The sequence below is a fragment of the Pipistrellus hanaki genome (assembly GCF_964339955.1).
Source record: "Pipistrellus hanaki genome assembly, chromosome: 18".
NCBI lineage: Eukaryota > Metazoa > Chordata > Mammalia > Chiroptera > Vespertilionidae > Pipistrellus > Pipistrellus hanaki.
Genome location: NC_140520.1, coordinates 9,512,004 through 9,529,822, shown reverse-complemented (window position 1 = coordinate 9,529,822; position 17,819 = coordinate 9,512,004). Strand labels below are relative to the sequence as shown.

General features: G+C 44.5%; 1 protein-coding gene across 1 annotated transcript in view; it reads left to right on the top strand.

Moving 5' to 3' along the window:
- Positions 1–17,819, top strand: part of NOTCH2 (notch receptor 2) — a 132,251-nt gene that overhangs the window by 421 nt on the left and 114,011 nt on the right. The window lies entirely within an intron of this gene.

The window sequence follows — 17,819 nt, the reverse complement described above, 5'->3', positions numbered from 1 at the left end:
GGGCACGGGAACCCCTTCCGCCCCCCTCTGTGTGAGAAGGGCCAGGCTTTGTGGTCCGATCGATCGATCGGAGGGAGGCCACCCTGGGTTCCCGAAAGTTTGGACATCCTGGGCGCGTCCCCTCCCCCGCGCTCCCCGCCGCCGCCCGCGCCCCTCGGCGGGTGGCTCCGCGCACACACACGCCTCCTCCTCCCCGGCCGGGGAGCCCGTCGCAGAAACTCCCTTTCTCAGCATGGAGTTCGGGGTGTTGGGCACCGTCTTGCCCTTTTTGGTTCCGCGTTTCCTGGGGTGGAAGGGGAACCGAGGGCGGGCTGGGCTGCTGGTGACAAACCTTCGCCGCCGCCGCCGCGGAGCGCGAGGGGCCGCGCGCAGGAATGCCAGGTCCTGGCCTGGAGGGACGGGTGCATGCGTGTGTGTGTGTGTGTGTGTGTGTGTGTGTGTGTGTGTGTGTGTGTAGGGCCTCCCAGCCCCACGGCTCTCACCTTCCCTACCCAAGGGGGGAGGCACACCGTTCCGGGGGGTGGGAGTGGGTTTGGATGGGGCCCTGGTTTGTGCTGGGGTGCGCCCACCCGGGTCCTGACACCCCGAATCCTCGGTCGCGGTGGGATCGGGTGTGCTGTGCCGGAATCGCTGAGAGGTGGAGGGAGGCTTAAGAGCAGCAGGAAAACTGGTGTGGCCGCATGCTGGGGCCACATGATTTAAAAATCTCAACTGCTGTTTATTCTCTCCGAGGCGAGGCGCGGAGCCCGGGCGCTGGTTCAGAGCCTGTGTCCAGCCCCAGGAATGCGGTGTGACGATCACCAACTCCACCAGCCTGGCAGCCCAGCCGGCTGGCTGCTCTTTTGGCAGGTTGGGTGGGGGTGGGGCCCGGGAAGGTGAGGAAAGGGGAGCCGGTAATGCAGAGTGCTACCTTTAGGGAGGGAGCCTCTGTCTGGAGGGATGTTTGCAACAGTCTTTCTGAACACGGTTGGACCAAGGAAAGGAAGTCGAATCATTTTTTTTTTTTTTTTTTTTTTTTTTTACACCTCACTCACCCAAGATCTCAAATTCCAATTTTTTATTTTATTTTTTTTTTTACATTCAGACTGTGTTAGGGGAAAGAGCTTGGGCTTTGGAGCCCACTTCTGTCATCCTGGGTTCAAATGCAGCTCTCATAAAATGGGAATTAAGTTACCCAGCTGGAAGGATTCATTAAAAGAGAATGTATATTTAACCCATGGCAGCCAGGAGGTTCTCATAACGCCCTTTCGGGGCAGGGCTGTGTTTTCCTTTTTCTGAACTCTTGCTTCCAGTAGGAAGGTGGCTTGTGTGTGTTTGTGGAACTAAAAGTAGCCTAATGTGAAGGAATCTCCTACCTTGACCAAAAAAACTAAACCAAACCAAAACAAAACAACCCCACCCCACCCCCCCCCAAAAAAAAAAAAAAAAAAAAAACGGATACCTGAGCTATTGTGGATCTTTGCAAAGAAAAGGTTAAGCAGATGATGAGGTTCAGAAAAATTTGCTCTTTGTTCATTGTTAACAGGCACTCGACATGCCAATCACAGATGTTTAAAGAGATCGAGGTTATCACAGTGCTGGCTTGTTCGGCACCAGCCAGATCCTTTTTGGAAAGTTCAAATTCCAGTCCGCTCTCAGTGTCAGGAGTGGACGAGGAGCCTGTGAGACGATAAAGCAAACCTGTTGTTTTGGGATTATTTGACCGAACGCACACAATGGTATTCTTGCCCTCCCTTTTTCTCTGGGCGAGAGTTTTCGTGTAAGTGTGGATTTAGACCGGAGAGGAATAGAAACAACGGGCTGGTGGGAGGGTTACAATCTTTGGTCTACCATTAACTTGTTTTAGGTAAATAACTTCATTGTCATGACTAGTAGTCTCCTCACCTGTGAAACAGAACTGAAGAAGTAACCTACTTTAGAGACTGGGAGGGAGGGAGAAATATGATTGCAGAGCGGTTCGCAAAATTAAGTGTTAAGTGGTAAATCAAAACTAGAACTATCCTGACACACAAGGCTCCTCTCATTCTAGGACGTCAGTATGTAGAAAGATGTCTTTTTTTAGGTGTTTGTGTTTTTTTAATCCGAGAGAGAGAGAGAGAGAGAGAGAGAGAGAGAGAGAGAGAGAGAGAGAGAGAGAGAGGAGAGAAAAGAAAGGGAGAGAGAGAGAGGCAAGAGAGCCCTCAATGTGAGAGAGAAACATCGATGAGGTGCTCCCTCGTTGCCTGGACCAGGGATCTAACCTGCAACTCAGGTATATGCCCTGACTGGAAATAGAACCGGCAACCTTTCGGTGCTCGCTCAACCAACCGAGCCACTCTGGCCTGGCAGATGTCCTCTCTTTCACTTCAGCCTTGATATGAGGTATGGCTCTTATTACCTAACTTTTCGGTGGACACATTGAGTGTTAGTTAGCTCAGAGAGGACAAGAGTTAGATAGTTTGATCTTTAGGCCCGTGTTCCACAGATGCTCACCTACAACAAGAAGAGATTAAAAAACCCGTTTCTTGGTAAAAATCTTAACTCTTTTTTTCCGAGCGTGGCGGTGACGCTTTCTAGACCCTTCTTCATCTCCTGTTAACCGTTGTGTTTTGCCAAGGTACCAGTTCTAACACACCCTTCCAGACTGTGGAGTGTCCCTATAGCTGGCTGGTGGCCAGCTGTTAATTTAAACATCAGGCAAGGAGCTGTCAACCCATCTGTCTGATTGTCTAAACAGCTACCCAAGACCACCCCTTGCTCCGTGTTTTCTTTTGCTCTGCAATGTGAAGCGACTCCCTGGTTTTGCTGCCCGCCCAGACCATTTCTCAGCTGCACGCATCTTCTGCTTTTAAAAAATATCTCCAAGAGCAAAATTGTGTTTGTTTTCTTTTTCCGATGGAGATGAAACTATTTTCCTTTTCTGTTCTTTCCTTTGGGCTGGGGGGTGGGGGGGGGGGATGGGGAAGGAAGGAGAAGGATTGATTACCTTTAGTTTTGTTTCCCAATGTTTTGATTTTTAAAAGCAGTTGCCCGCCTCTTCTGCACCCTTCCCTCTTTGTTGCCGCTTCTGTAGTCTTCCCGTGGCGTGGAGGGGTAACTTCGGGTCCACCTGAATGGCAGCGGCTGACCTTGGGACCTTCAGACATGTTTAAATGCAGTGGGATTTGTTTAAATTCAGTGGGATCTGTTTGTATGCTTCAGGGCAGCCTTGCAGTACATTTTAAAAATACCATACCCACAGAAATTTTATTTCACCCACAGAATTTGCATCAATCTAGTTCCCATTCTCTGGTGCCATTCCTCGTGGTCCTCCTCCTTGCCCTGTCCGCGGTGATGGGACAAAGCTGCCTGTCCCTGCGGCATCTAAACCAGCGGGGGTGATAGTTGGGCTCAGGGCCCGGAGATCCTGGTACAGTGGGTCTGAGAATCTGTCTTTTTCAAGGTGTGCAGGTGATTCTAATCCAGTAATTTAGTTGGAACCCACTGATAGTTCATTACTCTGCATTCAGGGGTGTATGTAGGATCGTCCCTTCTTCATTTTAGTAATTTCTAGAATGAACCAAACCTTAGTCAGCCATTCCAGTGTTTAACCCTTTGTTCGACATACGAGTGTAGAGTATTAATGCCACTTCTTCGGGACACAGTGGGTCCCCATTGTCTTCTTAGAGGGGTTTTATATATTTGAATGATTTTATTAAATGCTCCCACCCCCTTTTTCTTCTCTGTTACCTCTTTTTCGTCAAGCTTCATTCCTTTATGTCATTTTGGACCTTCTCTTCATTTGCCCTGAATGGTTTTAGAGTAAAAAAAAACCCAAAAATTATAAACCTGGCTGGTTTGGCTCAGTGAATAGAGTGTTGGCCTGTAGACTGAAGTGTCCCGGGTTGGATTCTGGTCATGGGCACATGCCCGGGTTGTGGGCTCGATCCCCAGTGGAGGTCATGCGGGAAGCAGCTGATCCATAGTTCTCTCTCATCATTGATGTTTCTATCTCTCCTTCTTCCTTCCTCTCTGAAATAAATAAAAATATATATTTTTTAAAATTCTAAGCCATGATTTGGATGAGAATACAAGAAACTTTACATTGCCTATATAATGTGTTGACACTCCTTATCCTATGTAATAAAGGCCTAATATGCTAAGTGTCTGGTCGTCTGGTCATCCAGTTGTCTGTCCAACCAATTAAAGCGTAATCGTATGTAATAAAGAGCTAATGTGCTAATTAGACTGGACAGTGGACGACCTTCCAGAATGACCAGTGGGCGGGGCCACAGGGCTACAAGGGCCAACCCCCTTGCATGAATTTCATGCATCGGGCCTCCAGTTTATTTCTATCTTGATGTCACAACTTAAACTTTTCCTTTTCCTCCTACTCTTTCCTGAATCTCCTTCTCTTTTCTTCTTCCCTTTCTCGGCAAATGACTTGAAGTCAAAAGGTTTTCTTTTCCTTTTCTCTCTTTATGTGTGCATTTTATACATAGAATATATGTGCAATATTTTGGAAAGATCACTGGACTAGGAGCCAGAACACTGGATTTTCCTCCGGTTGTTTCTAATGAGTCCTGCAGTCTTGTGGGAGGGGTACTTTTTTGATCCATTTGTCCATAGACACTGAGCCAATGATAGAGTTGAGACTAGAACCTCTCTCTCTTCTGGTCCTCAGTCCAGTACCTCATCTACTTCCCAGACCACTTCCATCTCTTGTACCAATGAGCTCCTATCCAGAAAAACACTTAGCACATCCTCAAGTGCTTATTGCTACTGTGTCCTTCCTGAGGGGATGACATTGTCTTTTCACTTATGTGTTTAGTCTGATTCTCCCACCCCTACCCTGTATCCAGACAGTGGCTTGACCTCTAATAGGCTGCCAATAAATATTAGTTTAATTAAACAACTACGTTTAATTCTTATTTTGCACTACGGTGGTACTCCAGTTTTAAGAAAATAGTATTTGCAAGAGTCATTGCTTACCTTCCATTTGGGGGGAAACCAAATTTTTCCCTTCCCCAGCTATTTTATTTAAACTTGCTATTTTGAGTTTCTTTCTCTCTCACTCTCTCTCTCTCTCTCTGTTTCCTTCTCTCTCTCTCTCTCTCTTTTTGATCACTTCTGCAATTCATAAAGGTCACTTTGACTTTGGAATGCAGCCTCACAGGCACTGGCATCTACCCCCTGCCTCTCACTTGAGTCGCTTCCTGTATTACTATGTTACTGAGCCAGCGGTTTCTATTATGTTGTTCAGAATTGCCATACCATACTGTAATTTGATCATTGTAGGGACTATTGGAATAGTGTTTTAAATTTTTAAAATTAGAATTAACTAAGTTTATGCTATGACTTTTTGAGGTTTGTTGTGTTTTTGTGTTGTTGTTTTTTTTTTTGTTGCGAGTTGGATATTGCAAACTCATACTCGACTGACAATATGTATGTTTACAAAAGTTTGTTTATTTTCCCCCCACCAAGAGAGTTCCTGGAAGACCTGGGCCACAGACAAAAATGCTAAAGGTGAGATAATAATAAACTTTTTTTTTTTTTGAGAGAGAGAGAACCACAAAGTGTATGAGCTCTCTCTGCTACCAGGTTCGTTCCTGGAGGGCAGGGCCTGTGACCCACACTGGCCCATGGGACCTGCCTGGCGTGTGGCCAGCATGCAGAGTCAGCGAGCGGCAGGTTTTGGTCACAGCAGCTATGACTCCCGCTCTGCCCTCTCCACCGCGGGGACATCCTGGAGGAGAGGCTGGTGGTGAGTCAGGGGTGTGTCTTCACGCTCCTTTCTCCTTTGAAGAGAAAAGATCTGTGGAAAGCTGACCCCACCTACAAACTTTTATGCTATCTCTTTTCACTAATTAATGGGTAGCTGAGATTTTCCTCCTCGTTGACGTATGTGTTGGCAGGGACTTTACATTCCACCCAGTCCTTCTGTCCATCCCCTGCGGGATGCGATCCTCTTACAACATCCTGGTCAAGAGACAACCTACCTGCTCTCTGCTCCTACACCTCTGGTGACAGGCAGCTCCCTGCCTCCAGAGGCAGGCTCATCAATCTTTTGGCCCCTCTGATTCTTAAAAAGATCTTTCTATATCCATCTGTCGTCTATCTTACTATAACTTGCCGCCATTTTCTCATGGAATCCATCTTGCATCTTCTTAGGAATTTGCCTCATAACGTCATGAGCCTCGTGTGGCTGACAGTATCCAAAAGGGGTGCCCTAGCCAAAACCGGTTTGGCTCAATGGATAGAGCGTCTGTCTGCAGACTGGAAGGTCCCAGGTTCGATTCCGGTCAAGGGCATGTACATTAGTTGCAGGCACATCCCCAGTAGGAGGCAACTGGTCAATGTTTCTCTCTCATCCTCTCTGTAAAAAATCAATAAAATATATTAAAAAAAGGGTTGGGTGCCGTTTACTGACCTGACACCCACCCTTTATAAAAGGAGCTAAACTCAGCGAGGAACACCAAGATGATCCCTCGTGGGGTGCTCTCCTGGACATTGTGACTCAGTGGGTCTGAGATAGTGTCTGAGAGCATCCCTGTTTCAGAAACAGCCAGGTCATTTGATATCTGGGAAGTTTGGGACTCACTGAAGAGTGAGAGAGAGGAAGCACGGGGGTTCTGGCTTAGTTTTTGTGTGTTTATTGCTGGTGCTGGAGAGATGGGCTGCGCTGACTGGCCCTGTGGCTGCAGTCCCCCCTTGAAAGTGTCTGCTTCTTGATGAATGCCTAGATCACTAGACGGAAGGGAGTTGCCCGGGTGTCTTCTCAAGGTTAGTCAAGTTGTTTTGCCTTAAAAAAAGAAATCTGTTCTCGTTCTCAGCTGTAATTTAGAAATATAAAAACTCCCCCCCATCGTAGGACTGCTGTGTGGGCGTGTGATGTATGACTTCGGTGGAAGCCTCTTTACCCCTCCATCCGGATCTTAGCCGCAGAGCCGGAATCCATCGGTGTTGGGCAGACTCTTTTTGGTATCCACTGAGGAACCCCGTCCTTCGTCCTTGTGGATGCTGCCGCCTTTGAGGCTGTGGGCTTTGTTAGCCCAGGAACCCATGTCTACGGCCAGGGGTTTCCTTCAGATGTGTGAGTGCAGAACGATGCAAACCTCCCTCAGTCAGGCAGCCCTGCTCTGGGGTATCCGGGCTGCAGCAGCAGCAAAGGGAGTGTTTAGAAAAAGGAGAATGAAGGAGGAATCAGGGACCCCTCGAGCAGCACAGAGCGGTCTGCAAGGAGGGGCCCAGGAGTGCTCCTCTGGCGAAGACGCTGATGTTGTCCTTGACCGGAAGAGGGACGTGGCTTCCGATCTGAAGGGCCATGCTCGTGACCGCTGGATGGGACAGACGGGGGCTTATTGGTGGTGGTAGGAGGTTGGCGGTAGATCTGCTCTTTTTCTCCTCCTCTCCTTTTTCCTCCCCCTCCTGTTGAAGAACAATAGGAATCGTTTCCAGTGTTGGCTAGTATGAGTAAAACTGCCATAAACATTCATATACAGGATTTTGTGTGAACATAAGTGTTGCGTGCTTTTTTTTTTTTTTTTGCTTTTTTTTTAATTCATTTTAAAATATTTTATTAAAGGCCTGGTGCAAAAATTTGTGCATGGGTGGGGTTTGGCCAGCCCGCCCTGATTGGGGTGATCAGGCTGGGCTGTGGGGGGGAGGAGACACCGGAGGTTGGCCAGCCGGCCCTGCCCCTGACAGGGGGGTAGGGCAATCAGAGGTGGGGCCGGCCAGGAAGAGGGGCTGTGGACGGTTAGCCAGCCATCCTGCCGCCCCCTGGTCGAACTCCCAGTCAAACTTCCAGTCAAGGGGACAGTTTGCATATTAGCCTTTTATTACATAGGATTGATGGTATTACAGATATGTCCCATTTCTCCCCCCTCTCCTCCTCCTCCTATCCCCTACTCACCCGCTCAGGACTTCACTACCCCATTGCTCCTGTCCATGGGCTATGCATATAAGTATAATTTCTTCGGTTTATCTCTTCTCATCCTCCCAACCCCACATCAAGGTATGTCAGTCTCTCTCTCTCCTTTTGAGGGGAACAGCAGCTGTGTGGCAGAAAACAGATGGAGACCTTAGAAAGAAGAGTAAAGCCAAGAAAGGGCGTGATAGAAGCCATAGGTTGGAGTGAAAAAAAGCAAAGGAATTACTATCTGATTTATGTATGTAGATACATGTTTCCATGTAGTCTTCTGCCAGGAGTCCTACTTAGTGGCTCTAAGATTGGTCATCTTGGTAGCTTTCTGAATGGTGTTAGGGAGGGTTGTGGTGTGTTTTCAACCCTCATTTGTGTATTTCCCATAGTGTCCTGTGGCAGGGAGTGCAGGGTATTCTGTTCTTCAGGGTGTGTGGGAATCACTGACCAAGGAGAAGGTAGGGTCCTGCGCCCAAGGAGCTGACATCATGGTGGAGACAAATGAGCACGCAATTAGGACTATGACGTCCGGTCACTTAGCATTTAGCCAGTCACTTCTCTGCACTCTCTAAGAGCAGCTTCCTGCCGTCGGGGTGGCTGAGGGCTGCAGGGGCTGGGAGAGGAGACTGCCATTCACCACAGAATAACCACCCCCAGCTCACCCCTATTGGGCTTGTGTGCTGTTCTCTCTCTCTCTCTCTCTCTCTCTCTCTCTCTCTCTCTCTCTCTGTCTCTCTCTCTCTCTCTGCTGGAATTTAAAAACACAAAAACTTGGCTCGGGGAAAGACAGAGACCCCTTTGTCTGCCGAGGGTGTAAATATAAATTTGGCACATGTCATGGTATCTATTATGTCTATTAGTGGGTTTGTGGCCAGAGAGAGGGCTGTGTTCTCAGCCTGGATGCCAAACCCGATCTAGGGCACGTTAAGGTGGACATATCTCCTTCGGAAGATCTGGTTCCCAGGGACAGTCGCTGGAGGAACTTCTCGTCACAGCCGGGCAATGACTGAGGCGTGGCCTGGGCACACCCAGAGCTGCTGGTGGGTGGCATCGATTAATCACCCTCCCATCTCCCTCACCCTCTTGTGCTTGTCTTGGCAAAGCCCTGTTCTACCAGCTCCTCAAAGCTTGGGCCTTCCCAGATAGGATTGAGCAAACTCTTGGGCGGGGGTGTCATTATACTGTCCCTTGCCACTGGTGGAACCGCAGGCCGGTTGCCTTGGTCCCGTTCTGGTGCCCTGGGTCGTCTGGCCTAGCAGCGAGGGGCCTGGTGGATCGAACCACCTTCCTGAGAGGCCTGCCCTCGGGCAGTTTCTGGTCTTCACCTTTTGCAGGATACTGGCAGCTGGGCAGTGGCCCCGGTGCTTTGAATGCATCAGCTAAGCATCATGCCAAGACAGACTCATTGTCTCCCAGACAGGTTGGGTCAGAGGGTGTTGCAGAACCTGTTTCTGGGTTAAGAGTAGCCGTCCCACCCTCCTATATATTTATTCATATGAAGAACGAGTGTGTGTGTGTGTGTGTGTGTGTGTGTTTTGTGAGGTAAGGAACCCATGATGATAATATTTTGATTGGAGTCAGATATTGTCTTCCTAATAACACGTTGTCTTTTAACAAGTGGCATCCCTTTAAAAACCCGGCTTTGCTCGCTGAAGTGTTGCACGAGAAGTTGTGGTTGCGTTCTGAAGTACGCTGCCTTGTTCCGAGGCAGGTGTACTTTAAATTGTTGTTTGCTTCTTTTTCATCTCTCTTTACTCTCGTCCCTCTTTTGTGAGGAGATTCTGGGAGGCTTTTCCGCTTCAGAGATGAAATAGCCCATTTTAACTAGCACGTAACAGGGAGAGGTTGCTATGTTGGCATACTTACCCACAATTCAAATAAGAATAATTAAAGTCTGTTTACTTGCTAATATATTCTGTTGAGTTTTTGAACATAAGTTAGAAAACTAGAGAGTGCAAATGTGTCAACTTCTCAAAAATGGTACATGTAGTAAGCTGCAAAGAAACTTTTGCTTAATTCTTTGTTTTCACATGCGTTTGTCCAGAAAGGGTGGGGATTCAATGAAGTTTGAGGACATCTGTAATTTTGATGATTACACTCTATTATATTTTTCTTTGGGTGAATATACCTTTATTTGCTAAACCATCTTCAATTGGAAACATTAAGGACTTTGCTTTATTATAACATTTAAAGCACTTTCTAATCTTTATGAGGATTATTAGAGAGAAAAAATCATATCCTGTGACTTGTGCAAGTCCTTGGCATTATGTTACTGTTTAAAGGAAGTAGCAATAGGAGATTTAAGGAAAATGGTTTTAACTCCAAGCCCTGTAACATTTTAAGGTAGGTTTACATAACAACAGCATTATTTCTTAAGTTTACACATAATAAACTTATCTGTATTTTGTTGATTTTTCTCTGGCACCTGTACAAGATTTGCAGAGGTGGTGGTGGTAGTATTTTACTATTATTATTTTGATGTATGTCTTTCTGGATTTTTTTTTTCATATCTTTAGTTTTAAAAAGTTGTTGATGCATAAGATATATAAAATTTTCTGTTCTGCCTTACTTCGGTGGTTATAAATATTTTTCATAAATTGAATTGTAATGGTTAAATAATATGCTAATTAATAAGTTTATTATATTTTGACCATTCTCCTTTGGTTTGCTTGCATATTTCATTGGTTCCAATTCCCCCCCCCCCCCATATAAATGGTATTGATCATTTTCATATATTGTAGAAAGGAATTTTGCTCTTAGGATATTTTTCATTGTTAGATTTTTAGAAGAGACATTAATATGTCAAAGAGACATTAAAAACCAGAAAAGAAGGATTTTTTTAAAAAATCAGGAAAACATAAAATAAAATTAAAATATACAATAATCCCACCATCTCCAACCAAAACCCAGAGTTAATATGTTGAAACATTTCAGTGTTTTTTTCTATCTATTATTGTAATTGGGATTTTAATATACATATAGTTTTATCATCTGCTTCTGCACCACTTAAATATTGTGAACATTTCTCCATATATATGTGTTTTTTAAGAATGTGGTTTTAAAGGCTGCTTACTGTTCTACCTTAAGAATCTACTATATTTTATTTAAATTGAAATCTCTTTATAGTTTCCAATTTTTATAATTATAAATAATGCTATGATGAAAATTTTTGTATATAACATTCTGTAGGGATATCTATTTCATTAACATAAACTCCCAGAAGTCAAATTATTGTATCAGAGTATGGGCTGTTCTGTGGCTTTTGATACACACTGCCAAATTCCCTTCCATATAGTTCGATCAAGTTATATTTCCATCAGCAGAATGTCAGTGTTCCCAGACATTGTCAACCTAGTTTTATTTGGAAAACTCTTTACTAATTGGATAAGTGGTAAATTCTGCTTCATCCTAATTTGCCTCCCTGCATAGTGATGGTGAATGCTTTTTCATATGGTCATTGGCCATTTGTGTTGCCTTTGCTTTTATTTACTTATTTCGGCAAATTGTTTCTTTTACCCGTTAAGGTGTTTATTTGGGGTTACTGATTTGAAGCATCTCTTTAAATATTAAGTATATTAATTAGTCCTTTGTCTATCTTAAATATGGTGCAACAGATATGGGCAGGTTCAACTATGTAGTATAAAATTGCTACCCATATTGATATAAAAATTGTTTATTTGCTAGGTTACATTTTTTTTTTTATCCTTTGATTGCTAATGAACTTGGTCAGTTTTCTGTGTGTTAACTGGAATTTTCTAGAGCTACTTTAAAATTCTAATCTGACTATATAATAAAGCACTGAACTGTCCGTTGTATATGCCTAGGAAATGCATATTTACTTTAATAATAAAAGAATACTGGAGAGAAACAATGTATTTTGAAGCCAAATATGTGATTTGGGGCTGGTGGAGGGCAACCTGTTCTGTCTTCTCTTCCTAGATGTCCAAGATTGTGGAGGTGACATGCCTGAAAGTGAGGGCTAATGCACCACTCAATCTGACCTTTGACCTCATTGATCACTGTACAGTGGTCTAGCCAGTCCGTGTGATCAGACAACCGGGTGACTGAGATTCCCTCCCCCTCTCCCTCACCAAATTGATTAGTTGTGGGGCAGAACTGACTGAGTCAACCTGTTGTTTTGGCACCCCGTGGACACCACCTGTTTTTTCCATTCCTCCTTCCAGCCTCCCACTGCCCTGGTGCAGAGCTGTGTGCACAGTGGGTAGGAGATCAATGTTGTTGCTGAAGAATGTTGCAATAAAAAAAGGCTAGATTGCTTTTTTCCCCCACAGTTGTGTGCTCTTAAGACACCCTGCTGCTTTTGACATTAAGAGCTCCAGCTGAACTGCTCTATGCAGAGGCCCTGCGGGTCTGAAGTGCTGGATTCAGAATCATTTGAGGCAATATGAATGCTTTCTTAAGTATTATTGGAATTTACTGGGCTGGCTGGTTGCCAGTTATTACCATATTTAGCATGAGGAGACCTGGAGAACAAGGAAATGCACATTTCTGACCAACCAGAGGAGGAAACTTCTCTTGAAAGATTGAAAAAAAAGTTTTAAAGGGGTAGTTAAGAGAGTGCCAGTTAGAGTGAGATTCCAGCTTGTGTCCGGTGGTGCTTGTTTCTGTGCCCGAGCCACAACAATTAATTTATGGATGGTGATCATCGGGATTTGACAAGGAAGGTTTTTCTCACCCTGAAGCCTCCTACTGTTTCTGGGAGGAAATTGGAGGATTTTTATGCCTAGACTGTGCAGCGAGAGGCTTACTCAGCAAGGGAAGCCGTTGATTAAAAACGGGTGGATGGGTGTTATTCTCTCATCTCTCTTGAAGGCTTATTAGGTTTCTGCTTTGTCATGGTCTGGATTTATTTTGGCCCCGTCCATCCCTCCATGGCTTAACATTTCTCTGCCTCAGTTTTTCTATTTTAAAGATGAAGACAGCATTTGGAAGAACCAGTCAATACAGTGACCATGAAACTTATTTTTGTAAAGTAAAAAAAAACACACACACCAGCATTTCCGCAGCAAAACGGAGCTTACAGAGTATTCGCTCACAGTTGCCTCTTTCAATCCTCACAAACCCTTGGTGGAAACTGAGCCTCCGAGGGGATAGTTGGCTTGTACACCCTTGTTTAGCCCTAGCTAATAAGTAACAGAGCTGGGACTTACATTTGTGGTTAGACTTTTAAACTTCAGCTTAAAAAAAATTTTGGGGGGGTGTCAAATTCTTTTGTGTTGCAGGGGTCTTCAAACTACGGCCCGCGGGCCACATGCAGCCCCCAGGGGAGTCTGATCCTGCCCGCCAGGTTTTTTGGGCAGTGAGCGCAGCCAAGGTGTTACAGTAGGAATTAGTAGTTCATATAGTCCGGCCCTCCAGCTCTCTGAGGGACCGTGATCTGGCCCCCACTTTAAAAAGTTTGAGGACCCCTGTGCTAGGGGCTTTACATGCATTTCTTCATTTTAGTCACATGGCTATCCAGCCTTTGGGATGGACATTATTTATTTACCTATATTACAGATAAGGAAATTGGAGCTTAGGTTCATAGCTCTGGGTATTGGGGTGAATCTCATGGTTGGTGAGGGATGGAGTCACGATTAAAGGTCTGTCTGGAGCCAGGGCCTGCAGCCAACCCTGATGCTCTGTGTGCATTTACTAGTATACAGTCTCACACCACAGCAACCCAACAAGATGGGGAGTAGGTAAATTGGGGTAACTGAGGCCTACAACATGCTCAAGGGTGGAGTCGGGATTTAGAGCAAGTCTGTCTGTGTCTATAACCCTTACTCATTCCTGTACAGTGGAGATGCGTGTGTTGATGTGTATAAGTAAAAATCAGTGCCTAAGACCAGTGTTGAATATAGAGGTTAGCTGTTTAGGAATCCTTTGTAGCTTCTGAATAAATAAGAAATGGGGGACTGTCAGGTGGGGTGGGGGGGCGGATTTGTTGACTGATGAACTTTGCCTTCTCTCAGTTGATTTCTGTCACCAGGACAAGCAAATTGAACTTGGGTTGAGAAGAGGGGAGATCCCATTAAAGATGAATCTTTAAGCCCAAGCGGGCCACAGCTATGGGCCTGTCCTGCGGCTGCTCTCAGGAGCAATGGCCGAACTCCTGAGGACTCTGCTTGGGGACATCCCTTTCTGCGTTTCCGGAGACTCCTCTTTTCCAGGGAGTTGTCAGCTAATGTGGAAAGAGGGTGGGGACACTTACAGGTCTGGTTCTAAATGTACTAGTCCTGTGTCCTTGGGCAAGTTTCCTAAGCACTCCATGCCTCAGTTTCATTCTTTATAAAATGGAGATAATAGCTGCACGTAATTGTTAGGGTTGTTGTGAGGATTAAATAAGCTCGTAGCGTTAAATTCCCAGTACAAACAGTACCTGGCACATTGTAAGAGAGCAGTACGTAGTCGTTGGTGGAGATGGTGGTATTTCATGTCGTAGTATGTATGGACTGGCCTTTTGTTGCTTTCACTTTTCTGTGTCAAAAGTGGGGTGAGAAATAGGAACTTCAGCTTTGCAGCATGCCAATTGTTCCCTGGTTTCTGGTGACCCTACAAATATTTAGGGGTATTGTATTTGAGTCTATTCCCTTACTGGGATATAGTTCCGATATCAAAAACTTTTTTTCTATTATAAAAATTGCCTTGATAGGTATTAAATTATTATTGATTTAGTCAGACATTTGCGGTTCGATGTTATGCTTAGTACAGAAACTGATTTTTTTTTCCCTGAGGTATAGCTTTGAGGACAATATAAGGTCCAACACTTTTGCCCCCCAATTTCCTATGATATGGGATATTGTGTGTCATATACAAAGTCCAAAGATGTGAAGTGACTGGGCAGAGGGCCTAGAGCAAGGTCAAGATTGGGGCCAGAATCCAAGCTTTTGTTTTCTAGTCAAATGATCTTTCCTCTGTACCCACTACTCAATGTGTCCACCCCTGTGTTTTGAGATCTGAAAATGGAACAGTGAAGAAGTGGGAAGGGTGGGGAGGCGAGAAGTGTGGCCATATTGAGCATGTCAGTGACAGGCAGAGAAAAAATTTGCCTGTGAGCCCCTCCCTGCCGGTCCCTTTGGACATCGCTGTGGTGGTGGAGGCAACCCAGCAGGGCTGGTGCCATTTGTGACTCAGAATTGGATTAGCCGGGGCTGGTGGAGTTACTTTCTCAGAAAAGCGTTTCATATTTTCACATTTGTTTCCTCTACAGTTTGCTTAGTCTCAAGTTTTGGCAGCCTTGAGCAAATGGTTGTCAGGTTTTTTTTGTTTTTGTGTTTTGTTTTGTTTTTAGACAAAACTCCAGATTTTATTTTGACGATTTAGTAAACTTTCCTCTTCCTGCCACTCCCTTCTGCCCCCTATATAATTATTTCTAAGACTTTGTTTTTCACTTGTGGGAGTACTCTGAAAGGTTTTCTTTTATAGTCTGAGATATTTGTAATTATGCGTAAGCACACTGTTTACAGAGCATGTAAGTGGTTGCATATATTAACTCGTGTACACTTAAAATATTTTCCAATAATTTAAATCTTTTCAGAAAAGCAGCTGAAGCCACTCACAGCAAAAGAGGAGGTATACACTAAGGAAAGCAGCATTTGAGTGTAATTGATAGAGATAAATGCGAATGTCACTTTGGAGGAACTGGGAGTATTTGTATGGAAGTTGACCGGGGCATGTCTCCTTATTAATAGAGTGAACAACACAGATGTACACCTCTGTGCTCCTGGGGCTTATCAGAAGTAGCAGTAGCTTCCATATACTGAGGGGTTGTTATGTGACAGATGCTGGGGGGAAACATACTTTACCTGTTTCCGTTAGTCCTCACAGTAGGTGCTTTGATTCCTACTTAGTGAGAGGTTAAGGGATGGTCACCCAGCTCACCCCGCTTGTGGGTGATCCAGTGCAGCAACCAGAGCCCCTCTTCCCTGACTCCAAAGCTCACACGCTCACCCCCTCTCCACGGTGCCATTGTCTGTAGGCCCACAGACAGTGTACCGTTAGATGTACTAATGTTTCGTGTACTACTCAACTGGCTCCAGTTCTACTCTTCATTTCTTTCCTCTGAGTGAACGTTTGCATAACATGGAAATGATTTAACCTTTAAAATTCCATTTTGGGGAGTTGCAGTGTTGCTGTGTTTTTTTTGAAATCTTTTTGAAAGGGGAAGAATGGATTTATGTTTGTCATTATCCGAGGGAAGTTATTTAGCGTTTCTTTCCCTGTTCACTTCTGGATCCTAAAAGAGATTCTTTCGCGGATTAAGAACAGGAATGAGTGTGTCACTTTTTTTCCCTTTTTAATGAAAACCATTTTGAAAGACTGGAGGTGGCAACCCAGAGTCATATTTGTGCCGGCTTTTTCCTGACTGTGCACTTTGTGTTCTTATTGTACCGTTCTCAAAAGGGCGTCCGAGACCATGTAAAATGATTGGAATGCCTCCTGTATGAACAATGGACATAGCCAATTACTAAAACTACCCAGTGCTAACCCATCTTGGCCTGGGAGCTTTGGAATTAACTGCGTGCGGCATTTCTACCCATATCATTATAGAAAAAGCACACGGGTAACCTTGGTTTTTCTTTTCTGGGAACTTTTTCCTTGTCATTATCCCCTTTGTTACTGAGAACGGATGGTTGTCTGTGCTAATACATGAGAGGAGTGTTTGACACCAACCGAAAATCCCTTCTGTTTTAAAATGTAGTCCTACATATGAGTGCTCTGACATGTGGGCCCTTGCAAACATACTGGACTTCCTCTTTAAGGTTCAGTTGTGTCAGCTGCCAGTTGAATGGTGAAGGAGAGAATGTCCAGGGGTATTGAGGATAATGAAAGAGATAAATAACAGCGAAAGTTGATTGTTTGTTTTTAATTATCTCTTGGAATGGCTTTTAGATACCCTCTCCCACTCCATTTGGATTTTTACTGCAGCTAGACCTGGCTCTGATTCTTAGCTAAGGATATATTGGGCAAGCCACTTAACTTCTCTAAGTCTCAGTTCCCTTGTTTGTGCATCTGGAATAATAGTAGTCATACCTAACTTGCAGAATTGTTTGTAAATGTTGGAAATAACATTTAATTGCATGGTTCTGAGCACAAAATAGGCACTCAAGTGCAGAGGCCCCAAACCTTGAACTTCATTAGCCTCCTGGTAATTCCCCGTTTGGAATATATGAGCTGGGAGTACTTGTCTCTGGACCTCCTTGTTTCAGTTTTCTTTTAATGATTCCCTTTAGATACTGCTCTTGCCAGAACAAGATTATGGGTCCCCTAAAAACCAGAGTCAAGCACTATAGCAACTTCGAGTTTAGAGATGAATTGCCTATGAATTAACACACGTTTGTCTGCTCGTGATTTGCAGCATCTTTCATTTTTCATCTCAAAAGCAATTGATTCATAGAAACAAAATATTTAGTGTTTCAAATCAAAGTTGGAGAACTTTTTCAATAAGGAGGATCTGCTCGATCGGCTTATTTGTTTCCATCTTTCATCCCTGAGTCTTCATGGAAATCAGGGTTGAAATGTTAGAAGCAGTTGGTTTTCAGCATTGGGAAAGCTTATCTAATCAGGCATGTGAAGTGGCCTCTGTCGGATTTCTGTGCCAGAGAAGGCGAGGGGAGGTGGAGGAGATTATCGCTCTTGCTTGTAATTCCTGAGCATTGTTGAGACACTAGGAGAGCAATGGGGAAATTCCAAAAAACGTTTAAGGTGACTACACTGGCCTAACAGGCATATATCTCCCATCTCCATTTAGGCTGGTCTGATACTGTAGTTACAATATATGGGACCTAATTTGAATCATGTGATCAATAGTTTATCGTTTATGGGCTAGATGATGAGGATTTTTTGTGTGTGTTTTTTCATTTGTTTCACAGGATTTAGGATTGGGAGTTTTACACAAAATAATATTTTACATTAAATTGTGCTTTCTGACAAG